The following is a 26,707-nucleotide window of genomic DNA, read 5'->3' as shown; positions in this document are numbered from 1 at the left end:
TCTGTTCTCTTCATGTCCAAACTATTTATCGTCGATGTTTCACTTCCATACATGGCAACACTCCATATAAATACTTTCAGAAACGACTTCCTGACACTTAAATCTATATTCGATGTCAATAAATTCCTCTTCTTCAGAAACGCTTTTATTGCCATTGCCAGTCTACATTTTATATCCTCTCTACTTCGACCATCATCACTTATTTTGCTCCCCAAATAGCAAAACTCCTTTACTACTTTAAGTGTCTCATTTCCTAATCTAATTCCCTCAGCATCATCAGACATAATTCGACTACATTCAATTATCCTTGTTTTGCTTTTGTTGATGTTCATCTTATATCCTCCTTTCAAGACACTGCCCATTCTGTTCAACTCCTCTTCCAAGTCCTTTGCTGTCTGTGACAGAATTACAATGTCATCAGCGGACCTCAAAGTTTTTATTTCTTCTCCATGGATTTTAATTCCTACTCCAAAATTTTCTTATGTTTCCTTTACTGCTTGCTCAGTATATAGATTGAATAACATTGGGGAGAGGCTACAACCCTGTCTCACTTCCTTCCCAACCACTGCCGCCCTTTCATGCCCCTCGACTCTAATAACTGCCATCTGGTTCCTGTACGAATTGTAAATAGCCTTTCGCTCCCTGTTTTTTACCCCTGCCACCTTTAGAATTTGAAAGAGAGAATTCCAGTCAACATTGTCAAAAGCTTTCACTAAGTCTACAAATGCTAAAAACGTAGGTTTGCGTTTCCTTAATCTTTCTTCTAAGGTGAGTCGTAAGGTCAGTAATGCCTCACATGTTCCAATATTTCTACAGAATCCAAACTGATCTTCCCTGAGGTCTGCTTCTACCAGTTTTATCATTCGTCTATAAGGAATTCGTGTTAGTATTTTGCATCCATGACTTATTAAACTGATAGTTCGGTAATTTTCACATCTGTCAACACCTGCTTTCTTTGGGATTGGAATTATTATATTCTTCTTGAAGTCTGAGGGTATTTCGCTTGTCTCATACATCTTGCTCTCCAGATGGTAGAGTTTTGTCAGGACTGGCTCTCCCAAGGCTATCAGTAATTCTAATGGAATGTTGTCTACTTCCGGGGCCTTGTTCCTACTTAGGTTTTTCAGTGCTCTGTCAAACTCTTCACGCAGTATTGTATCTCCCATTTTATCTTCATCTACATCCTCTTCCATTTCCATAATATTGTCCTCAAGTACGTCACCCTTGTATAGACCCTCTATATACTCCTTCCACCTTTCTGCCTTCCCTTCTTTGCTTAGAACTGGGTTTCCATCTGAGCTCTTGATATTCATACAAGTGGTTCTCTTTTCTCCAAAGGTCTCTCTAATTTTCCTGTAGGCAGTATTATCTTACCCCTAATGAGATAAGCCTCTACATCCATACATTTGTCCTCTAGCCATCCCTGCTAAGCCATTTTGCACTTCCTGTCGATCTCATTTTTGACACGTTTGTATTCTATTTTGCCCACTTCATTTACTGCATTTTTATATTTTCTCTTTTCATCAATTAAATTCAGCATCTCTTCTGTTACCCAAGGATTTCTATTAGCCCTCGTCTTTTTACCTACTTCATCCTCTGCTACCTTCACCATTTCATCTCTCAAAGCTACCCATTCTTCTTCTACTGTATTTCTTTCCCCCATTCCTGTCAATTTTTTTTCCTTATACTCTTCCTGAAACTCCGTACAACCTCTGGTTTAGTCAGTGTATCCAGATCCTATCTTCTTAAATTCCCACCTTTCTGCAGTTTCTTCAGTTTTGATCCGCAGGTCATAACCAATAGATTGTGGTCAGAGTCGACATCTGCTCCTGGAAATGTCTTACAATTTAAAACCTGGTTCCTAAATCTCTGTCTTACCATTATAAAAATCTATCTAAAACCTATCAGTATCTCCAGGCTTCTTCCATGTGTACAACCTTCTTTTATGATTCTTGAACCAAGTGTTAGCTATGATTAAGTTATGCTCTGTGCAAAATTCTACCAGGTGGGTTCCTCTTTCATTTCTTAACCCCAATCCATATTCACCTACTACATTTCCTTCTCTTCCTTTTCCTACTATCGAATTCCAGTCATCCATGACTATTAAATTTTCGCCTCCCTTCACTATCTGAATAATTTCTTTTATCTCATCATATATTTCTTCAAGTTCTTCGTCATTTGCAGAGCTAGTTGGCATATAAACTTGTACTACTGTAGTAGGCGTAGGCTTTGTGTCTATCTTGGCCACAATAATGCGTTCACTATGCTGTTTGTAGTAGCTTACCTGCAATCCTATTTTTTTTATTCATTATTAAACCTACTTCTGCATTACCCCTATTTGATTTTGTATTTATAACCTTGTATTCGCCTGACCAAAAGTCTTGTTCCTTTTGCCAGCAAACTTCACTAATTCCCACTATATCTAACTTTAACCTATCCATTTCCCTTTTCAAATTTTCTAACCTACCTGCCCGATTATGGGATCTGACATTCCACACTCCAATCCGTAGAACGCCAGTTTCCTTTCTCCTGATAACAACGCCCTCCTGAGTAGTCCCTGCCCGGCGATCTGAATGAGAGGCTATTTTACCTCAAGAATATTTTACCTAAGAGGACGCCATCATCATTTAACCATACAGTAAAGCTGCATGCCCTCGGGAAAAATTACGGCTGTGTTTTCCCCTTGCTTTCAGCCGTTCGCAGTACCAGCACAGCAAGGCCGTTTTGGTTAGTGTTACAAGGCCAGATCAGTCAATCATCCAGACTGTTGCCCCTGCAACTACTGAAAAGGCTGCTGCTCCTCTTCAGGAACTACACGTTTGTCTAGCCTGTCAACAGATACCCCCCTGTTGGGGTTGCACCTACGGTACGGCCATCTGTATCTCTGAGTCAAACAAGCCTCCCCACTGATGGCAAGGTCCATGGTGGCTGAGGGGGGGATTAAGATATTATTAAGAGGCTCATCCTGTACCGAATTGCCAGAAACAATAAACGATAAAAAGCTTGTATTAATGTCAAAAATAATGATCAAAAATGTTTTCTATGGGCTATAAAATCTGCAGTACACCCTGTATAGAAAAATGTGAATAGAATCATCAAATACAGCATTGTTGGTCTTGATACTGAACAGACACTCGAAAATTTTAAATTTCCTGTAGTTGTTGATAATATTGCAAAAATTGAAAATTAAATTAATGATTTACCTATGTTTATTCATTTGATGAAAAATATGAAGTGTGTCTGTTAAAAATAACAAAATTTAAAAGGGAGAATTAAGTAAATCTCATTTATTTTAAGAGTGAAGGTAATTCACTCTACAGTTGTATAAAAAAATTGCGAAGGCTTGCTTTGAGTGAAATTAGGAAACTTGAAGAAGTAAAATTTATTTGTGATATGTGTGTACTCCACTTCAATAGTAAAAAAAAATTAGATTGTCACACACCATCTGCTTAATAAAGAAACCATTAAGAGCTGAATTGATAAAGAAAGGTGAATATATAAGTTTTAAAAATTATCAGTATACGTAGAAAGATCCAATCATTATTTAAGTGATTTTGAGAATTTGTTGTTCAACATGGATGCTGCTCAACCTGATCCAAAAGAATAATATACAATTAAATACCAATTACATGAGTTAAGTGGATTCTTTGTTATATTACATATATAAATGGACACGACATAGATCCAGCTGTTTATCATGGTACAAATTGCCACATAAAATATATCGAATGTATGAAAGAAGAGGTTGAAGAAACTGAGAAAATGTATAGTGAAATTGAAGAAATAACACTATTAATATCTGAAGAACTAACGAGACATGGAAGAAAAAACGTTTTTGCATCATATAGATGTTTATATTTTCAAACAAACAAAAAAGTTCGTTATCATGATCGTTTGACTGGAAATTATGACTATGTAATCATTGTAATTTACAATTAAAATGCCTAAACTTTATGCCTATTTATCTTCATAATTTATCTGTATATGATTCATATTTGTTTGTAATAGAACTAGAAAGGATATAAATTTAATACCAAATAATGAAGATAGATATATCAGTTTTGGCAAGAAGACAGAAAATTTAAAGATGAGGTTTATTGACACCTTTAGATATATGGATCCAAGTCTTGAGAAAATTTCATTAAATTAGAAAAACGATCAAATGAAAAACACTAAAAAGTGTTTTGCAGGAAGTCTAGTATACTTAGTAATCAAGAAAGGTGTCTATCTCTATGTTTAAGTGGATACTTGGATCAAATTTGGAGAAACTGAGCTTCCATTTAGATAAGAATTTTACAATAAACTGAATAACTGTGAGCTAAGTGATTAATATTATAAGCATTCAAAATTAGCCTGAGAAAAATTTGATATCAAAAATCTTTAAACAGTTTTTTGTTATTGTGTGATGTATTAAAAATTTTAGAAAAACTTGCATAAAAGCTTATCATCTTAGTATTTTACTGAACTTGATTTATCATTTGATGGTATGCTAAAAATGACTTGCCAACCACTTGAATTATTGTTTGATTATGATATAATTTTAATGATTGAAAAAGGAATAAGAGGGGACTGTATTGAATTGTTGTAAAGGAGTTGTGAAAGCAAATAATGACTATGGGACAGATTATGATGTAAAAAAGATATCGAATTATTTAATATACTTAGGCACAAATAATTTATATGACTGGAATATGAGTCAATATTTATGATATGGGGGGTTGAATAGGATGATCTAAATTCATTTAATTCTCCAAAAATAAGTGAAATTTGTAATACATCGTCACTTGGATTCATATTTGAACTAGATTTTAGAATATTCAAAAAATTTGGTGATTTACATAAGGATTTACCACTAGCTGCCTTTAATAAAATTGTGTCTGAACTAATGAAAGCAAGTTACTGACAATTCTGGAAGACAATTGAATTATGTGATTCACTATGCAAATCTTAAACAGTATCTGTTTCTAGAAATGGAGATAACAAAAACACACAATGTTTTAAAATTTAAACAGTCTGATTGGTTAAAGAAATACATAACCATGAATACAGAAATGAGAACTAAGGCAAAGAATGATTTTGAAAAAGATTTCTATAAACTGATAAATTATTCAGTATTTGGAAAAACAATGAAAAAATAAGAAACAGAGTTGACATGAAATTGGTTTCAGATGCAGTAAAATGGGATACACTTGTAGCAAAGCCAAACTTAAAAGGCAGAAGAATTGTTAATAAACATCTTGGAGCTATGCATATCCATATGAATAAAACAAAATTTGTATTTAATAAGCCAATTTGTGTTGGAGTGAGATTACTTGAATTACCTAAAGAAGTGATGTAGGATTTTCACTATAGATTTATGGGGAGATATTCGAGTTAGGTTATCAAGATACAAATAGTTGCACAAACAACATACAGACTGAAGATTTCTATATGACATGACGTCAATGATTAATAAATTGATACTAGCGACTATCTGACAAATAATATATACAATATTCCCCAAGTAAACAAGAAAGTCTTAGGAAAAATGAGAGATGCATGAAATGGAAGAATTTTGTGGTTTGAGGGCAAAAATGTACAGTTATAAACATGATGACGAAATAGAGAAAATATCGAAGGTTATCAAGAAATGTCTGTTAAAAATGAAATAAGCATAGAAGATTATAAAGATAGGAAGCAGTACAGAACTATGAATTTAATAAGAAGCATTAAGTATGAAATTTAATCAGGTGAGGTAAATAAAAAGACACTGAGCTCACATGATGATAATATATTTTTTTGAGAAAGTAGAATAGATGCACTACAGTATGGACACTAAGCATTATTATAAATAGTATAAAAATACTAATAAATGTATTAATAAAAATTTTGTTTATATAAGTCGAGGCTCTACTCAAGAAGGTCAACAACACAAGCAATTCTAAGTTGTTTAAAAAGATTTATTGAGCTGAAGGTAAATTTTTTACATAACATTTGAGATTGTCAATTTTTGGCTATTAGACATGGAGAGAAAATGTTTTGAACTGAATAAGGAATTTAAAATCATTTTGCAGACAGATATTTGAATTAGTGCTTTGGATTTTTCAGTTTTTTGAAGATAGTAAGATTGAATTGATGTACAATGGAATGAAGAAACTGTAAAATACTGATAATGAATGAATTTCATGACCTAGGATTTCTAGTCCGAAAAATTTTATTAGTATTAGAAATGTTTCAAACCTTTTTTTAATTCATGATAATCTCAAAGAGGATGGTGATCTCCATTACATTTATATACCAAAATGAATAAAATTTAAAATATTAATGGAAATAATATAGTGCTGTATTTGATCTAATGTAAAGTGTTCCATTTTTTACCATTGGTTTAATTTTAGGTAAACATGAATAATGTTGTTTTGCTGTTTTGTTTACTTACATTTACCTTTTTCTCGAAACTTGATTTCTTTCTGAAAAAAGGGAATGTAAGGAAAAACGTATTCCTCGTTTCTTTTCGCTTAATTTTCCAGATATTTTATAGCAAAATTGACATTTTTTTGTAATTTTTATATGAGAGAAAGTTAGCCAGAAATTAACGAATGGGATAGTAAAAAGAATATGTAGGTTCAGGCTAACTTGGCTCAGTGGGCCACTGAGCCAAGTGAGGCTGATCCTACAAATTCTATCTACTATTTTAATTCATGTATCGTGAGTTAATGCGAATGTACTGATGTTTTGCTGTGTAAATAATTGGTGAATGATAAAAGTATAATTTGGTAACATACAAAGTCCTTAGTTTGTGCCCAGTGGAATATGGCAGACGCCTGAAATCAAGTTCCCCTACTTCTTTTCAGCAAGGTAAGAACGCACAGTGTGTCATGTAAGGGGGAGTTTGTTCAAATCATATCGTAATTGAAAACTAAATGGAAATATTTTCTTTCTTTCTGCAGCCTTTGTGTTTTTCCCACCTCAGAACAATTAGTATTCTGAGGCACTTTGAAATCTAGCTTTGTATCTTCTTATCGACTACAGTATTATGGGGAATATCTCAATATTGGTTTTGAAAAGTGAGTTTGTGTAACATTGACTTAAATCTTAAATTTTTCACATCGCTAAGGGACCATAGACAGCAACGAACATAAATTTGAACTCGGTATCTCCACCTGTTCCTGATAAAAATAGGGTGTTAACTGTTGAACAGACAGACAACAAAGTGGTCACATGTGGATTCCGTTTTATCGGTAAGATACGGTACCTCTCATGAATAGAGGTTAAGTGCCAAACTACAAATCCAAAGGCCCCTGTTCGATCTCCAGTCAGTCATAGGATTTTTATCTGTGACTTATCATTACTTTTTAACCTCTGGCAATGTCGGTTGGTATGAAAAATAGCAAGTCGCAGCGTGATTCGGGATCCACTTTAACATGTAGGTTTCCCTGTAAATGGCTGGATAAGTCAGTTCATAGTCGGAGGAAGGCAATCCTTGGACTGATGACTGCTTCACTTGTAATACATCTTATTAATATGGCAATGGTGCTTTCAGAATGTCAACTGCTGTCGAAACAGGTAACTACAATTCGTTTTAAGCGCGAAGTGTAGCTTTTATAATATGTTGTACAGCACAGAAAATCTGAGGGACGTATAGTTTTGGACCGGTGAAAGTTAGTACTTCAGTGAAAGTGAAGTTTTCTATGAATTCTTCCTGAGCTAGCAGGTGAACATGTCAGTCTTTAAAAATTATGTGTCTCTGTTTTGTTGACTAGCGTGGTATTTTTCGCTAGGCGTCACTCGGGAAAGATCCGCGAATGAAAAAAAGTTACGAAGTCGTAGTAGAGATCCACATGGGAACACCATCAGCGATTTATTCGATCGAGTGCACCTCGCTGCCGTCTGCACCGCCTGACGAAAGCTTCGCTCCTCGCCTATCTTCTCACACAGTGCAGGTTGAAGTTCATGCTCCATTACTTTCGTATTAAGTACTGATATGGTTAAAAGGCTATGGTAAGATTCACAGTCCGATACTTAATATTTCTCCTAGTAGACTGTACGGAAACTTTTACAGTGTTTCATAATCGACTAAAGACAGACGCATTAAAACAAGAAACTGGTTTGCACCAGAAACGTCATAAGAACTGAAAGCAGTTGGTGGTTATCGAAGACGCCCGGATTATCGGGTTGTCGCTGATGCGACGAGCAACCTTGAGGCGGCTGCAGGAGCGCTTCTGAAACGTGTCGACTCACGATGATCCACTTGTTGACAAAATTCGATTCCCCGATCACGACTGTTATCAGCGAAAATATGTTTTGTACTCTGGCGTGCACGTCAAACAATGACCGCTGTTCTACGTTAATCATCATGAAGCAGCAAATGAGTTGTTAAAGTACAGGTGCTCGTCACGATGATTCCGTTGTTATAAAATCACCATGTCATGCGAACTTTGGACTAATGGACAAAGGTGCCACACGAATTCTTCCGAGTCATTAGTCTCGCAACAATAATGTTATTCTGCCAGGCAGCAAGAAACAACATTTCATGCGAAATACACATAAAGATAACGAGAAAATGTTCTAAAATAGGTTTCTTTCCGTTTGAATTTTGGGACTAACTTTTGAATCTCCTGTAACGTGCATCTTCGAGAGTTGTTCGTTTTGAATTTTTTATAATTAATTTATAACTATTATCACACGAAAAAGTTCGGGGATATCCAAATTGTTGTATAATTTGAAAAGTATGATCTCTTCTGAAATTGTAGGAAATTTCACAAGTATTTCTGCATATATCCTCCGTGAGAGAGAATACCGTGCCGTATTTCGAAAGAGTTTAATTAGAAAGATCACCAGACGAGGCACCAACACACGTTTCGTTAAATTTCGCACATGCTTTGTTCCAGAACCACGAATTGGTAAGTGCTATGAAATAATGTTCGTGGTGTCTTGTGGTATACGGTATTCTGTTTTAGAGACGATTTTCAAACTCCCTTCTGTCTACACAGATGCACTATTTACATACGGGCATTTATTATTGAATAATACTCTCAAAAGGACTAGATATTTTATACTCACTCGCTACTCTACATGCAACTATGTTTACTGTAGTAAAACAAGCTCTTATTACCACAAAATGCATGTTTTTCGTGCTGTTTCAAGAGAATTTGTTAAGGTAATCAAGGAATACAGAGACCAGTCTCTAGCACTGTAAAAACCACCGTCTTCAGCAGGTTTCCAATTGAGACCGTCGTCTTTCGTACTGCTGCATCTCACAGACTATTAAGCGTCTCTGGAGACACGGTTGTTATGCCGTCTTCTGTGTTTGAGTGGAAATTGACAGAGTCAAAGAAATGTTACAGTCGAGACATCGACATAGCCAACTCCTAACAAAATGGAGATGGCAGACCATACGCATTAGAAGGAATTTTAAACAAAAGAATCTTATTTTCCTTCATTATTAGTCCTTCCTGGCGTGGTGTCTACACCAGTGCTCATATTGGGGTTAAGAACAGACACACAGTTTAAGGTGTCCACCGATTTTTTTTTCGACGTCAGCGGGCAATAACCACTCACAGGCGAGACAGGTCTAGCAGTGGAGGATATGTAAAGCATGTCTGGGGGACTCGGGGCAATCGTTGTCGTTATGGCGAAACGGAACGACTGATCTGACGTCCAAAAGGACATGACCATTGGCTTTCGGGCGAAGGGGGGAAGCATTTTCGAAATGGCTAAGTTCATAAACTGTTAGCCATGTTTACTGTCCATGGCAAAAGGATGCTACTGAACTCAGCTGCTGAGCAACTGTAGTGCACCACGGCCCAGAAGTGACAGTAGTGAACGACCGATCATTGTGGAGAACTGTATTGGCGAATAAACGTGCAACTGTCGAGCAGTTGACCGCCTAGATGAACCAAGGGGCTACCAAGAATGTCTCCAAAACGATTGTCCGGCGAACGTTGGTGCTTATAGGCCACTGCAGCAGGCACCTCGTTCGTGCACCCATGCCGAATGTTATTCGTAGGTGACAAAGACTAGAATTTACACCCCAATACTGCAACTGGACCTCCACTGAGTGTTGGATTGTGGACTTTCAACATAAATCACTTCTTATATGTCCGCAGCTCGTGGTCGTGCGGTAGCGATCTCGCTTCCTGCGTCCGGGTTCCCGGGTTCGATTCCCGGCGGGGTCAGGGATTTTCTCTGCCTCGTGATGATGGGTGTTGTGTGATGTCCTTAGGTTAGTTAGGTTTAAGTTGTTCTAGGCGACTGATGACCATAGCTGTTAAGTCCCATAGTGCTCAGAGCCATTTTTGAACTTCTTATATGCTGCATCAATGTGAAACGCCTGAAATCAAACACACTGCAACCATTGTCGGGGGGTGGGGGGGTGGGTGTGGGGGGGGGGTGGGAGCATGCCGGACAAGGGAGCAAGGGAGGATTATGTGCCTCGGGAATGTTTTCGTAGCATTCCCTGGGTACTGCAAAGGGTCAACACGGGTATCCATCTATTTTTGGGGGACCATGTCCAGGTCTACACGCAGTTTGTTTTCCATCGGCATGATGGTATCTACAAGCAGGACAACGCAACGGTCACATAGCTCGGAGTATACATGTATGGTTCGAAGAGCACCAGCATGAGCTTATCGTACTCCCATGGCCACCAGACTCCCCAGATTCAAAATCAGTCGAGAATGGGTAGGACCACGTTGATCGGGCTGTTCGCACCGTGGATTGTCAGTTGAGAAACCTAGCACAGGTGGCCCCAGCCCTGGAGCCGTCATGTCTCCACATCCTTATCGTTAGCTTCCACAACGATATTGACTCTCTTGCTACACTTCTAGCTGCGGTCCGCGATGCAAAAGTTGATTGTTCAGGCTTTCGATAGGTGGTCGCATTGATCTCGCTGGGGAGTGTAGTTATTTATATGATAACTGTACTCACACTGCGTTCTGACATGATGCTCTTCAACCAATGAGAGGCTAATGACGAGCATTGATGGATATTTTCTAATGTTCAAAAACAGCACGTCAGGGATGGAATCACCAGTGCTGAATAACGTGCGTTGACGCAAAAGAGAATTAAGTCAAAAACAAGTACATGTTATTCTGACCGCCTCTGGCTGCTAGAGTGATTACGTTTCATCTTGCTAACAACTCAAATCTCTTGTTTACTCTAGGTATCTCTATCGACCGGGAAACTGCAGGTGAGGGAACATGACAGACACCAACAAATGTCAATGAGTGGTGTGAATGGTGTCTGGTTTTAGGCGAGGTCCAAGAAGGGGGTGGTCTGGTGTTGCCTTCATCTGGGCTTTTGAGCTTCGTGAATTGTGAACCCACATCTTGTGGACGGTTTTGAGATGAATGTTTCATCTTCTGTTGATAGAGGTGAGCACTGAATGAAACACTGTGAAACACATTGCCAGCACTGTCTACTCCTGCCCAGTAACACTAAGCCTATGGGCGCCTCCCAGGAAACAGCTGATCCTTGCCTCCTCCCTCTTTGCCCCTCACAAACCCCTTTCTCCAGACTCATGACCTAGGTACACTCAGACACCACCGGAAAATACAGAAACATATCAGAGAGGCACTAAACGCTAAAAAAAGGCCGTGACTGGAGCCGAGCATGGACCAAGACTAAATGTTGGAAAACAATCAGCAATTCACGGCGGCAATTCCACAGCCTCCTATCAGTTTCTCCAAGCCGGTCGCTGTGGCCAAGCGGTTCTAGGCGCTTCAGTCGGGAACCGCGCTATTGCTGCGGTCGCAGGTTCGAATCCTGTCTCGGGTATGGATGTGTGTCATGTCCTTAGGTTAGTTAGGTTTAAGTAGTTCCAAGTCTACGTGACTGAAAACCTCCGATGTTAAGTCCCTTAGTGCTTAGAGCTATTTGAAGTTTCTCCAAGAAACTGCGGCATATCTGACAACTTTAGAAAAGATAATCACCTTGTTGCACTCTATCTTTCTGATGTCTTCGCAATTCCCAAAGACTCTCATTATGATTGCTTCAAAATCCTTAAACTCCATGAACGTAAAGATACCAGTGTCTCATCCTATTTTCTCAAGTTCTACTACTTCTGCAACATACCACATGTAACACACAACTGTTTCTGAAAACATCGTCACTCTGTTGAACAAAGAGGGTTTGACTCAGCTGATCCAATTTCTTTTTCTAGTGTTACCAAGCTATAAAATATATATGACGGTAGTATCTGTTCCAGAAGGAACAGTTACCGTGGATGACCATGCAGCTTTGCTAGAAATGAAATGATAATTAAATGTACACCCTAGCTGCAAACAGGCGTTGATGTACTTCATTGGGGACATGTTGAAAATGTGTGCCCCAACCGGGACTCGAACCCGGGATCTCCTGCTTACATGGCAGACGCTCTATCCAACTGAGCCACCGCGGGCACAGAGGATAGTGCGTCTGCAGGGACTTATCCCTTGCACGCTCCCCGTGAGATCCACATTCCCAACATGTCCACACCACTACATTCGTAGTGCGCCTAATAGATGTTTGCCCATCATACTCAGTACTCGTGGCAGATTAATCTACAAAGTCCCGTACGAGTTCGGGCATAGCGTGTGCGTTCGCACAAGAAGGTCAATGGCCGGGAAGCCATATTTTTTAACTATATATGACGGTAGTATCTGTTCCAGAAGGAACAGTTACCGTGGATGACCATGCAGCTTTGCTAGAAATGAAATGATAATTAAATGTACACCCTAGCTGCAAACAGGCGTTGATGTACTTCATTGGGGACATGTTGAAAATGTGTGCCCCAACCGGGACTCGAACCCGGGATCTCCTGCTTACATGGCAGACGCTCTATCCAACTGAGCCACCGCGGGCACAGAGGATAGTGCGTCTGCAGGGACTTATCCCTTGCACGCTCCCCGTGAGATCCACATTCCCAACATGTCCACACCACTACATTCGTAGTGCGCCTAATAGATGTTTGCCCATCATACTCAGTACTCGTGGCAGATTAATCTACAAAGTCCCGTACGAGTTCGGGCATAGCGTGTGCGTTCGCACAAGAAGGTCAATGGCCGGGAAGCCATATTTTTTAACTATATATGACGGTAGTATCTGTTCCAGAAGGAACAGTTACCGTGGATGACCATGCAGCTTTGCTAGAAATGAAATGATAATTAAATGTACACCCTAGCTGCAAACAGGCGTTGATGTACTTCATTGGGGACATGTTGAAAATGTGTGCCCCAACCGGGACTCGAACCCGGGATCTCCTGCTTACATGGCAGACGCTCTATCCAACTGAGCCACCGCGGGCACAGAGGATAGTGCGTCTGCAGGGACTTATCCCTTGCACGCTCCCCGTGAGATCCACATTCCCAACATGTCCACACCACTACATTCGTAGTGCGCCTAATAGATGTTTGCCCATCATACTCAGTACTCGTGGCAGATTAATCTACAAAGTCCCGTACGAGTTCGGGCATAGCGTGTGCGTTCGCACAAGAAGGTCAATGGCCGGGAAGCCATATTTTTTAACTATATATGACGGTAGTATCTGTTCCAGAAGGAACAGTTACCGTGGATGACCATGCAGCTTTGCTAGAAATGAAATGATAATTAAATGTACACCCTAGCTGCAAACAGGCGTTGATGTACTTCATTGGGGACATGTTGAAAATGTGTGCCCCAACCGGGACTCGAACCCGGGATCTCCTGCTTACATGGCAGACGCTCTATCCAACTGAGCCACCGCGGGCACAGAGGATAGTGCGTCTGCAGGGACTTATCCCTTGCACGCTCCCCGTGAGATCCACATTCCCAACATGTCCACACCACTACATTCGTAGTGCGCCTAATAGATGTTTGCCCATCATACTCAGTACTCGTGGCAGATTAATCTACAAAGTCCCGTACGAGTTCGGGCATAGCGTGTGCGTTCGCACAAGAAGGTCAATGGCCGGGAAGCCATATTTTTTAACTATATATGACGGTAGTATCTGTTCCAGAAGGAACAGTTACCGTGGATGACCATGCAGCTTTGCTAGAAATGAAATGATAATTAAATGTACACCCTAGCTGCAAACAGGCGTTGATGTACTTCATTGGGGACATGTTGAAAATGTGTGCCCCAACCGGGACTCGAACCCGGGATCTCCTGCTTACATGGCAGACGCTCTATCCAACTGAGCCACCGCGGGCACAGAGGATAGTGCGTCTGCAGGGACTTATCCCTTGCACGCTCCCCGTGAGATCCACATTCCCAACATGTCCACACCACTACATTCGTAGTGCGCCTAATAGATGTTTGCCCATCATACTCAGTACTCGTGGCAGATTAATCTACAAAGTCCCGTACGAGTTCGGGCATAGCGTGTGCGTTCGCACAAGAAGGTCAATGGCCGGGAAGCCATATTTTTTAACTATATATGACGGTAGTATCTGTTCCAGAAGGAACAGTTACCGTGGATGACCATGCAGCTTTGCTAGAAATGAAATGATAATTAAATGTACACCCTAGCTGCAAACAGGCGTTGATGTACTTCATTGGGGACATGTTGAAAATGTGTGCCCCAACCGGGACTCGAACCCGGGATCTCCTGCTTACATGGCAGACGCTCTATCCAACTGAGCCACCGCGGGCACAGAGGATAGTGCGTCTGCAGGGACTTATCCCTTGCACGCTCCCCGTGAGATCCACATTCCCAACATGTCCACACCACTACATTCGTAGTGCGCCTAATAGATGTTTGCCCATCATACTCAGTACTCGTGGCAGATTAATCTACAAAGTCCCGTACGAGTTCGGGCATAGCGTGTGCGTTCGCACAAGAAGGTCAATGGCCGGGAAGCCATATTTTTTAACTATATATGACGGTAGTATCTGTTCCAGAAGGAACAGTTACCGTGGATGACCATGCAGCTTTGCTAGAAATGAAATGATAATTAAATGTACACCCTAGCTGCAAACAGGCGTTGATGTACTTCATTGGGGACATGTTGAAAATGTGTGCCCCAACCGGGACTCGAACCCGGGATCTCCTGCTTACATGGCAGACGCTCTATCCAACTGAGCCACCGCGGGCACAGAGGATAGTGCGTCTGCAGGGACTTATCCCTTGCACGCTCCCCGTGAGATCCACATTCCCAACATGTCCACACCACTACATTCGTAGTGCGCCTAATAGATGTTTGCCCATCATACTCAGTACTCGTGGCAGATTAATCTACAAAGTCCCGTACGAGTTCGGGCATAGCGTGTGCGTTCGCACAAGAAGGTCAATGGCCGGGAAGCCATATTTTTTAACTATATATGACGGTAGTATCTGTTCCAGAAGGAACAGTTACCGTGGATGACCATGCAGCTTTGCTAGAAATGAAATGATAATTAAATGTACACCCTAGCTGCAAACAGGCGTTGATGTACTTCATTGGGGACATGTTGAAAATGTGTGCCCCAACCGGGACTCGAACCCGGGATCTCCTGCTTACATGGCAGACGCTCTATCCAACTGAGCCACCGCGGGCACAGAGGATAGTGCGTCTGCAGGGACTTATCCCTTGCACGCTCCCCGTGAGATCCACATTCCCAACATGTCCACACCACTACATTCGTAGTGCGCCTAATAGATGTTTGCCCATCATACTCAGTACTCGTGGCAGATTAATCTACAAAGTCCCGTACGAGTTCGGGCATAGCGTGTGCGTTCGCACAAGAAGGTCAATGGCCGGGAAGCCATATTTTTTAACTATATATGACGGTAGTATCTGTTCCAGAAGGAACAGTTACCGTGGATGACCATGCAGCTTTGCTAGAAATGAAATGATAATTAAATGTACACCCTAGCTGCAAACAGGCGTTGATGTACTTCATTGGGGACATGTTGAAAATGTGTGCCCCAACCGGGACTCGAACCCGGGATCTCCTGCTTACATGGCAGACGCTCTATCCAACTGAGCCACCGCGGGCACAGAGGATAGTGCGTCTGCAGGGACTTATCCCTTGCACGCTCCCCGTGAGATCCACATTCCCAACATGTCCACACCACTACATTCGTAGTGCGCCTAATAGATGTTTGCCCATCATACTCAGTACTCGTGGCAGATTAATCTACAAAGTCCCGTACGAGTTCGGGCATAGCGTGTGCGTTCGCACAAGAAGGTCAATGGCCGGGAAGCCATATTTTTTAACTATATATGACGGTAGTATCTGTTCCAGAAGGAACAGTTACCGTGGATGACCATGCAGCTTTGCTAGAAATGAAATGATAATTAAATGTACACCCTAGCTGCAAACAGGCGTTGATGTACTTCATTGGGGACATGTTGAAAATGTGTGCCCCAACCGGGACTCGAACCCGGGATCTCCTGCTTACATGGCAGACGCTCTATCCAACTGAGCCACCGCGGGCACAGAGGATAGTGCGTCTGCAGGGACTTATCCCTTGCACGCTCCCCGTGAGATCCACATTCCCAACATGTCCACACCACTACATTCGTAGTGCGCCTAATAGATGTTTGCCCATCATACTCAGTACTCGTGGCAGATTAATCTACAAAGTCCCGTACGAGTTCGGGCATAGCGTGTGCGTTCGCACAAGAAGGTCAATGGCCGGGAAGCCATATTTTTTAACTATATATGACGGTAGTATCTGTTCCAGAAGGAACAGTTACCGTGGATGACCATGCAGCTTTGCTAGAAATGAAATGATAATTAAATGTACACCCTAGCTGCAAACAGGCGTTGATGTACTTCATTGGGGACATGTTGAAAATGTGTGCCCCAACCGGGACTCGAACCCGGGATCTCCTGCTTACATGGCAGACGCTCTATCCAACTGAGCCACCGCGGGCACAGAGGATAGTGCGTCTGCAGGGACTTATCCCTTGCACGCTCCCCGTGAGATCCACATTCCCAACATGTCCACACCACTATATTCGTAGTGCGCCTAATAGATGTTTGCCCTAACCTTATTTTATGCTGTTATTTCAGCTAGTTATACAAGCACAGTCGGTGGAAATTCTGAACATTCAGTATTAGTAGATGAAATTCCATAACAGTTTATACTAGTTTATTTTATTTTGTCGTTAGTACTGTTACGTGTTGCAAGCTTGGTTTGTGTTTCAGTTTATTACAGATTTGCAGAACTGTGTGTGAATTAAAGACATTTCGTCCACTATTTGTGTTAGCATTTGTTGCTCTTTGGCAGTTTCCATAATCATCAGCGACATAAACAGCACTCTTTATAACAGAGTAGAAATATGCGTATTTATAATGTCCAGAATAATGCGATTTGGTATTAATGATAACACTTTACAAGTCGGCCTCAATTCTTCGTTAATTCCGTGTATTGCGGTGTTGATGTTGATATTATAGATGTTTGCTCCGACTGTTTAGTTTTATTTGTGTATTTTTACTTTCCACATAGTTCTCGTGTGCTTGGCTTCATTATCTTGAAGTGTTTTTCCACGATGTGAGCATAAGAACTTTAGACTAACTTTTTCTTGAAATCGTATTGAAAACTGGTTGGGTATATGCTTCTTTAATGGTACTATTAGCAAACAAGCTTACAGTTTTTATATGTAATCCTAATTATAAATTAGAATTACTACAGTATTTTCGTCAGGTTTGTGATTAGTATTTTCTTATCTTTCACTTTTTGTATCTTCGTATTTTCTTCTGCTCTTTCTACACTAGCGTCTACCCACATTCTACAAATATTTTTGATAAATTCGAGACATTAATGATTTTTTTATACGTCATTTGCTCTCTCCAATGGTTATTCTGTTGGACATTTTGAGAACGTATTTCAGTTTAATGGTACTGAAGACCTTTTCTAAGTAATACTTAATCTTCCTCTAATGTCATTTCCACCATGTTTTCTAGTTTTTCATAAAAAAATTTTCGTAGATGCTAGACTTAGGCCAATGTATTTACTCTCATGTGTAGGACAAGCAATTTGATTTTCTTTCTTTCTCTGTTTATCGATTAATCGTCACAATTTTCATATTGTAATGGAAATAGTGAAATGACTAGATGACATATGAAAGTCCTTCATCTTGACAGCTTCCTTGAATTCCGTTTTGATCCAAAGAATTTCATTTTTTTCGAATATTCAAGCCATTCGCGATAGATTTTTAATTCTTGAACACCTTTGTATGAACGCTACAGTATCTGCGAAGGAAGATCCCTGATAGGTGACAGCGCTGTTGCCACCTTTTGACTGCAAAGCGCAAACGACTGCAGGAAAAACAGTAGTCACTTATTGAGCTGCGACAACACTGTGGTGTTGCCATAGCGCTGCATATAAAATCGCATCATGTGATTGATTGAGATGGCCACAGTATGTCACTATTCCTTCTGGACGCTTGATTTCTTTCCGGCAAAAAATAGTTTCGTAGTTTTACTATGTAGTGCTGTTTCTACGACAACGCTTCCTCAGTTAAAAATTCACGATGAGACCGATGTTTTATACTGGTATTCACCTTTATTAAAACGGTTTTTGTTTTCCGACACATTCACATTTTTAAGATAATCGATTAAGGTCGGGTCAAACGGCCATCTCTTACACGAAAAAAAGTTATGTTTTCCCTGTCACACGGCAAAGATCGAGCATATGGTAACAACAAAGTTCAATTTGCAATTACGAACTGAAAAATGTGCCATTAGAAACATCGATAAAGATTTAAAAAGCTCACACACCTCATAAAAGAGACATTTGGACACATTTAAGAAATTACAAATCCAAACAAAAAACAGGAAGTTGATGAAAGGATGAAACGAATTCATTACCAACGCGTATTTCAAAATTCACGATGGGCCTCTGTTTCAGGAAGCCGCCCAGTCCACAAGGCATGTACCTGTGCTCTGGTGCGCCCATCTTTCTTTTGCTGCCATGTTTCACGACTCTGCTGACTATTATGGAAAAAAATCACCAGCCGAAGATGATGCGTCCCTCTGTTGACATTTACCAATGATTTATTAAGTTTTATCAGATTTGTATAGCAAAAGAGTAATGCGTTTAATAAGTGTGTAATGAAATTTTATATCTAATGTTTTGTGTTCTTTATTTCAACACAGCAATCCTACATGTTAGGTATTGTATTTTATCACCTTTTACTCACTAACAAGTATGAAGCCTAGCAGAACACTTTTTAGCGACAACGTATGGTTCTTCTGCACAGTACATGTGGACGAGAATTCTTTTATCTCGTAAGTGCAACCTCTGGTTTGCCTGGAGATTTTTCCAACAACCTCACCGGCGCTGACAGAAGTGTAATGCAGGTTTTGAAATTTTGTGGATTGTCTACATGGATACTCTAAATGGATACTCTGCAAATCATATTTAAGTTCCTGGCAGAGGGCGTCATCCATAAAGTGCTGGGGAGAGATGGCCACCGTACTTTGAATAGATAGCTTACCAACAGTTTAAAATTTCTCTTAATGATTTTCAATGTCATAGTTTAGTGTATCATGACGGCGGAGTTTTTATAATTGATTGGTGGAGTGTAATGCATTATAAGCAACTCTGCCTATGGGGACAGCCCTCTTCGTCCCCCCCCCCTTCCGCCTCCTCTCACGAGAATGGCGTTCTGACACTTAGTAAGGACGCTGATTACCATGCTGTTGAACACCCCACATCCATCATCATCATCATCATCACCTCAAATATTCGCGACATATTGTCGCTGGGACAGCGACCAATGCAATGCTGAAGATGTGTATGTTTTAACTAAACAAACACCATTTTTTGCCTTGTTTCACAAATTTTATTATTGATATTACTGCACAACCTAGATTTCGGGTTATAATCCCATTTTTAAGTACGTTACTGATTCCCAAAGATGATAATGCACAGAAAAACATGACGATAAGGCAAAGATAGTCGTCTCAACTTCTTAATGTATCGATCAATGGCTTAATGTAGGTCATCAGTAGGGCCTCAGTCCATCAGTAGATAAAGAGTTCTTGGCTGATGCATAACTTGAAGCCCTCTCATGTCAGTGTCATTGCTGAATTGTGTAATTCCATATGAAATTTGTTAAAAAATCGTCATTGAAGTAATTTTACATTAAGTTATGGATCAATACATTAAGAAGGAGGGACGACTATCTTTGCCTTATCATCATATTTATCTGTGCATTATCATGTTTGGGAATCAGTAATGTACTTGAAAATGGGCTTATAACCCGAGACCTAGGTTGTGCAGTAACAGTAATAATAAAATTTGTGAAACAAGGCAAAAAACGGTGTATGTTTAGTTAATTTACAATGATTCACCAAGAACCCACAGTTGATTCAGTTAAAAAGTAAGTGTTTTAGTCTATAGTCCCTATTTACTTGTTTTACCGACTGGCTATAGGCTTCAGAACACAGTACCATCTCTAGGCCATCCTATGTTTCAAAAATTCGATTACATGGTTAGAACAGTAGTGCAAGAGCACTTTAGAGAAATATTATCCTCTGGGTCAACAAACGTATGGTATATAGTGAACATTAAAATGTCTCGTCTCTTTAAGTCCATATTTATACAGATGGTTGCAGGACCTCGGCCGTTCAATGTAAAATGTCGAATCAGAACACCTTTGGCCGTCTAAATTTCCAGTTGTTACTTTATTTGAGCAGCCAATTTCGGAGTAGCATTGTGCCATCTTGTCAGCGAGTGATGATCGTAGAGATCGCTATTTCGATAACCTACGGATACCAGTCACTGAACGATGGTCCATATTTCGACTGAACCAGAGGTGAGGGTCTGCCTGCACGTTACTCAGGGGACTTGAAGATGGGGCAATGTAGGGCATAAATAGGTTGCTCAAATAAAATACCAACTGGAAATTAAAAATGTGAAGGTGGTTTGATTCGCCATTTTATTTTTTTAAATGTATAGATTGCCTGCCATCCCCAGCACGTCCTAGCCACATTTTCTTCCTAAGTAGGTGTGTCAAGAACTGAAAGAAAGGTCAATGTTGAGTGATATTTAATTATTACTTTTATAAAAACACGTCAGTCTTCATACGATTTGTTATAATTAAACATCAGACTTATCGTCCGTTAAACCCTTCATGAGCGCCAAGTTACAGCACAAAGGCAAAAGTTCCACATATTCATCTTGATGTTGTGGTTCTATGCGTTGAGCTACGAATTGTACAGTAGCTACAACGATGGTTTGCGTCCTGCCATACTCGATTCAGAAGTTAAATCCAGATTGCGCTTATCGAAGGAAGCCGTACTTCATCTTCTCATATATGAAGATGGTATCTGTTGTTTCGGACAATGAAATCCAGACCATTAGCTACTTACAGGTGTTGATAAATATCTACGGGGACAGTTGAAAATGTATACCCCACCCGGGACTCGAACCTGGGATCTCCTGCTTACATGGCAGATGCTCTATCTGACTGAGCCATCGAGGACACAGAGGATAGTGCGACTGCAGGGAATTATCTCTGGCACGCTCCCTATGAGACCCACACTTCCAACTTACTGTCCAACTTTTTTTGGACATGTCTGAAAGAACAGATACCATATTCGTATAGATAAGGCTTACCGGCCAATGATCTTTAGTGCGGATGCACTCACATTGCTCAAACTCTTATGGGAATCGGTAGATTGACTGCCACGAGTAATGAGTATAGTGGGCAGGGGCACTGCAAATGTAGTTTGTAGACCGTAATTTGGAAGCGTAGGTCTCATGGGGAGCGTACCAGAGATAATTCCCTGCAGTCGCACTATCATCCGTGTCCTCGATGGTCAGTCCGGCTCTCGCAAACGAGCGACGCAGACGTGCTGTGTGTGCTTTCCGCCAGCAGCGCGGCCCAGCGCGCCTTGTTTACTTCCTTTCGCCGACACTACGTGATGTCGTAGCGTTACAAGATCATGGCAGACCTATACAGAAGATCAATATTGAAATTCTCCTTTCGGAACGACTTCACCAGACCAGAGCCGCTCGAAGTAGAACGCTTTTTAAAAGAGGAAGCCAAGATCCTGGCTGCTGACATTGTCGGCATCCACCTTTCAATAGTCAGTAGCACGGTTTGTGTAAAACTCATAAACGAAACTACATGCGCCAAGGAGCTTCGTGAGATGAAACAAGAACTCCGTTTTTCCCACGCAGGCGCAAATGTTGGCAACGTCGAGGCCGGCCATGTCGTACTCCCGGACTGCGGACTATCCGCATATTCGAACTTCCATTTGAACTCCCTGCGGCAGACTTTGTGGCGGGGCTCCGCCCTTATGGCACGGTACACGAACACGTGGCTGAAAAATGGACCCAGTTTATGACGTATCCAGCGCTCAATGGAATACGTCAAGTGCGCATTGACCTCCAATGACACATACCGTCCCACCTACAGATAGGAGGGTGCCGGGCCATAGTTACTCACGACGGCCAGCCGGAAACGTGTTCCGGATGCGCAAGGAAGGTCACCTTCGTTCCGAGTGCCTCCAGCGTCGGATCACACAACTCCCACCGACGGACGTTGCACCTCCATCGACGAAGACTATTCTCCCAGCCGGCCGCCGTGGCCGAGCGGCTCTAGGCGCTTCAGTCTGGAACCGCGCGACTGCTATGGTCGCAGGTTCGAATCCTGCCTCGGGCATGGATGTGTTTGATGTCCTTAGGTTAGTTAGGTTTAAGTAGTTCTAAGTTCTAGGGGACTGATGACTTCAGATGTTAAGTCCCATAGTGATCAGAACCATTTGAACTATTCTCCCCGTGACCTGCGGGGCGGCGCTCACGACGTTCTCAACAAAACAGACACAGCCGACCGATTTAGCGGTACAGGAATCACCTTCCACGGACAGAAACCTGGAGGATCAACCGGCCTGCCCAGTGGTGGAAAATAGTACGATGACGCCGGAGCTACCGAACGCGACTGACATTGACGACAGCAAGATGGCTATTGATTCACTTATCGACCCGACCGAAGTATTTGTCCCGGCGAGGCGTGAGTCAGTGCAGTCGTCTAACAACGAAGGCCACGTACGGAAACAGCGATCACCGAAATGCCGAAAGCGCTGTCGTAGGACCGTGTCGGGACACGTGTCGGAACACGGCGGTCCCCATTCGACCGGAGAAGAACAACTGACCACTCAAGAAGCCAACCTCGAGGCTGAGGCTGAGGCCGTTTCCACTGACTCCAACCTTGCAGAACAGACGGAGAAACATGCAGCGTTTGACTACCAGCCCCTTGAAATAAACAGTGAGCAACAGGAAGGTACCAGTGCAGACAGCGAAGTCGCTCGCTCCCTTCCTATCAAACCGATCCTATGGAACATGAACAGACATCCGTGCCCGCTTCGTGGGCCGAGGACGTCGAGACGCCAGATCCCGATCCGCGGCCAGCTGAGGCGCCGACGGATCGTGCAGCATAAGCAGCACAAGGAGGACCGCGTTCGGCGGGGGGTGACATCACTTCCGATGTTCGCTTCTCTCCAACATCGACATGGATAACCTCGCCCAACCATCGCGTCGCCTGGCGACAATGAATATCAACATGATAAGTTCTCCTGTCAAGATACAACTTTTAAAAGAAACAATACGAGCCACTGGAGTTGATTTTGCTTTCCTGCAAGGAGTGAAAACAACCGCACACCCGAACCTTTCTGGTTACGCAACATATGTGATGTCCGGTGGCCCTGCAGACACCGTAGTGGCAATATTAGTGCGTGATGGTATTGAAGTTACTGACGTCACATATCTTCCATCTGCTCGAGGAATAGCACTTACCGATTCATTAATGTTTATGCGCCGTCGGATAAAAGCAGAAATCACGACCGCGCCAGATTCTACTCCACGGATGTCGCCCCCCTTTTCCTCGGGCGGTACGAAAACAGCGTCTTCGCCGGCGATTTTATTTGCGTACTTCACCCCAAGGATCAAATCCCCCACTACATGCCCTGTCCGGAATTGTGTGCGATGATCCAAGAACTTCACTTGTGCGACACGTGGGAAAAAATTCCACGGTAATCGCTCTGGCCTCACTCATCTTACCAGTCATTCGGCCAGCCGATTTGACCGCATATACACTCCTGGAAATTGTAATAAGAACACCGTGAATTCATTGTCCCAGGAAGGGGAAACTTTATTGACACATTCCTGGGGTCAGATACATCACATGATCACACTGACAGAACCACAGGCACATAGACACAGGCAACAGAGCATGCACAATGTCGGCACTAGTACAGTGTATATCCACCTTTCGCAGCAATGCAGGCTGCTATTCTCCCATGGAGACAATCGTAGAGATGCTGGATGTAGTCCTGTGGAACGGCTTGCCATGCCATTTCCACCTGGCGCCTCAGTTGGACCAGCGTTCGTGCTGGACGTGCAGACCGCGTGAGACGACGCTTCATCCAGTCCCAAACATGCTCAATGGGGGACAGATCCGGAGATCTTACTGGCCAGGGTAGTTGACTTACACCTTCTAGAGCACGTTGGGTGGCACGGGATACATGCGGACGTGCATTGTCCTGTTGGAACAGCAAGTTCCCTTGCCGGTCTAGGAATGGTAGAACGATGGGTTCGATGACAGTTTGGATGTACCGTGCACTATTCAGTGTCCCCTCGACGATCACCAGTGGTGTACGGCCAGTGTAGGAGATCGCTCCCCACACCATGATGTCGGGTGTTGGCCCTGTGTGCCTCGGTCGTATGCAGTCCTGATTGTGGCGCTCACCTGCACGGCGCCAAACACGCATACGACCATCATTGGCACCAAGGCAGAAGTGACTCTCATCGCTGAAGACGACACGTCTCCATTCGTCCCTCCATTCACGCCTGTCGCGACACCACTGGAGGCGGGCTGCACGATGTTGGGGCGTGAGCGGAAGACGGCCTAACGGTGTGCGGGACCGTAGCCCAGCTTCATGGAGACGGTTGCGAATGGTCCTCGCCGATACCCCAGGAGCAACAGTGTCCCTAATTTGCTGGGAAGTGGCGGTGCGGTCCCCTACGGCACTGCGTAGGATCCTACGGTCTTGGCGTGCATCCGTGCGTCGCTGCGGTCCGGTCCCAGGTCGACGGGCACGTGCACCTTCCGCCGACCACTGGCGACAACATCGATGTACTGTGGAGACCTCACGCCCCACGTGTTGAGCAATTCGGCGGTACGTCCACCCGGCCTCCCGCATGCCCACTATACGCCCTCGCTCGAAGTCCGTCAACTGCACATACGGTTCACGTCCACGCTGTCGCGGCATGCTACCAGTGTTAAAGACTGCGATGGAGCTCCGTATGCCACGGCAAACTGGCTGACACTGACGGCGGCGGTGCACAAATGCTGCGCAGCTAGCGCCATTCGACGGCCAACACCGCGGTTCCTGGTGTGTCCGCTGTGCCGAGCGTGTGATCATTGCTTGTACAGCCCTCTCGCAGTGTCCGGAGCAAGTATGGTGGGTCTGACACACCGGTGTCAATGTGTTCTTTTTTCCATTTCCAGGAGTGTATTTAAAGTACGATGCGACACTCTTACCCTCCCAGTGCACAAAGGGGGGCTGGGATTGGTCAACGTCAGGGCGAGAGCAGCTGCCCTTTTCATGAGAAACATGAGGAAAAGATGGAAAAGTCAACATACCGCTCTCACGGGTCGTTTACTACAGGTTCTGATGCCAGTCTCTCACGTCCCACAGATGTCGGTTGCGCACGTCGTACCAAAGCTCTTCCATGTGTCGACCTTCATTCTTGATTACAGCTATGTCAGCTCGAACCTCCCCGCCACACGTCCACCAAAGGCGAAAGATTTTTATACCAACCTTCTGTGGGCTGTTCCCCATAACTCGGTGGAAAACAAGTACCCTACGGTTCATTGGCCAAGAGTGTGGAAAACGATACACCACAACTTTCTGTCATCCACGGTGCGTTAGAAGTGGTATCAGATCGCCAACAAAAAATATGCGACACGACAGCGGCTTCACGCTGTTGGACTAACAGACTCCCCTTATTGCCCAGATTGTCACCTCTTGGATACCGATTAACATCGTCTTACATGCGCGTCGTCGTCCGGAGTTTGACGAGTAACACAGTAGATATTAGCTTGTTACCTCCTGGTCACGCCTAATGTAATTGACCCTCAGACCCTGCTCTGTCCAGATAAATCTTACTTTCCTGTCGCAAAATATCATGCGCTTACATGGTTCAGCCGGCCGAAGTGGCCGTGCGGTTAAAGGCGCTGCAGTCTGGAACCGCAAGACCGCTACGGTCGCAGGTTCGAATCCTGCCTCGGGCATGGATGTTTGTGATGTCCTTAGGTTAGTTAGGTTTAACTAGTTCTAAGTTCTAGGGGACTAATGACCTCAGCAGTTGAGTCCCATAGGGCTCAGAGCCTATAGTGTAATATACATGGTTCAAAGGACTTACCGTAGCCTATATCTTTAGCGACTGAGAGAGAGAGCAGCTTGATTATTGGTGGTTCCTGCAAAATGCTCACAATGCCCTCGATCGCACACCGAGATACCGTACGCTCTTCGCAAATTATTTACGCAGTGTTTTCGTTAACACCATCTCAGCTTGGGAGTGCCACGCTGCGGTTAATGTTCTGTGCCGCATCACACTTACGGCTGAACGTCCTGCTTTGTTAGCAATGCGAGAAGAACGAGACGGGCTAATTCATGGATTGCTGTTTTCCTTGAGGCACTAGCAAAGCAGAATGCCTCCGTTGCAGATACCCTTCAAAGGCGCTGTTGAAGGTATCAGATACCGATGGCGATGTACCAAATGGAACCGGTTACGTTTATTGAAGAACTTTTTTTCGCTGGAATTGC

General features: G+C 42.8%; 11 non-coding genes across 11 annotated transcripts; all 11 read right to left on the bottom strand.

The window, feature by feature from the left end:
• Window positions 1-12,302: 12,302 nt before the first annotated feature.
• On the bottom strand, window positions 12,303-12,377 carry Trnat-ugu (transfer RNA threonine (anticodon UGU)). The gene has a single exon. It is a non-coding gene; the product is annotated as a tRNA-Thr (tRNA).
• A 367-nt stretch (window positions 12,378-12,744) lies between these two features.
• Trnat-ugu (transfer RNA threonine (anticodon UGU)) lies at window positions 12,745-12,819 on the bottom strand. Its single transcript has one exon. It is a non-coding gene; the product is annotated as a tRNA-Thr (tRNA).
• Window positions 12,820-13,186: 367 nt separating this feature from the next.
• Trnat-ugu (transfer RNA threonine (anticodon UGU)) lies at window positions 13,187-13,261 on the bottom strand. Its single transcript has one exon. It is a non-coding gene; the product is annotated as a tRNA-Thr (tRNA).
• A 367-nt stretch (window positions 13,262-13,628) lies between these two features.
• Window positions 13,629-13,703, bottom strand: Trnat-ugu (transfer RNA threonine (anticodon UGU)). Its single transcript has one exon. It is a non-coding gene; the product is annotated as a tRNA-Thr (tRNA).
• Window positions 13,704-14,070: 367 nt separating this feature from the next.
• On the bottom strand, window positions 14,071-14,145 carry Trnat-ugu (transfer RNA threonine (anticodon UGU)). Its single transcript has one exon. It is a non-coding gene; the product is annotated as a tRNA-Thr (tRNA).
• Window positions 14,146-14,512: 367 nt separating this feature from the next.
• Window positions 14,513-14,587, bottom strand: Trnat-ugu (transfer RNA threonine (anticodon UGU)). The gene has a single exon. It is a non-coding gene; the product is annotated as a tRNA-Thr (tRNA).
• Window positions 14,588-14,954: 367 nt separating this feature from the next.
• On the bottom strand, window positions 14,955-15,029 carry Trnat-ugu (transfer RNA threonine (anticodon UGU)). The gene has a single exon. It is a non-coding gene; the product is annotated as a tRNA-Thr (tRNA).
• Window positions 15,030-15,396: 367 nt separating this feature from the next.
• On the bottom strand, window positions 15,397-15,471 carry Trnat-ugu (transfer RNA threonine (anticodon UGU)). Its single transcript has one exon. It is a non-coding gene; the product is annotated as a tRNA-Thr (tRNA).
• A 367-nt stretch (window positions 15,472-15,838) lies between these two features.
• Trnat-ugu (transfer RNA threonine (anticodon UGU)) lies at window positions 15,839-15,913 on the bottom strand. The gene has a single exon. It is a non-coding gene; the product is annotated as a tRNA-Thr (tRNA).
• A 367-nt stretch (window positions 15,914-16,280) lies between these two features.
• On the bottom strand, window positions 16,281-16,355 carry Trnat-ugu (transfer RNA threonine (anticodon UGU)). Its single transcript has one exon. It is a non-coding gene; the product is annotated as a tRNA-Thr (tRNA).
• A 367-nt stretch (window positions 16,356-16,722) lies between these two features.
• Trnat-ugu (transfer RNA threonine (anticodon UGU)) lies at window positions 16,723-16,797 on the bottom strand. The gene has a single exon. It is a non-coding gene; the product is annotated as a tRNA-Thr (tRNA).
• Window positions 16,798-26,707: the final 9,910 nt, after the last annotated feature.

The sequence above is a fragment of the Schistocerca nitens genome, chromosome 9, assembly GCF_023898315.1.
Source record: "Schistocerca nitens isolate TAMUIC-IGC-003100 chromosome 9, iqSchNite1.1, whole genome shotgun sequence".
In the NCBI taxonomy this organism is placed as follows: domain Eukaryota; kingdom Metazoa; phylum Arthropoda; class Insecta; order Orthoptera; family Acrididae; genus Schistocerca; species Schistocerca nitens.
Note: the sequence above shows the minus strand (reverse complement) of the source record. Positions and strands in the feature narration are given on the sequence as shown.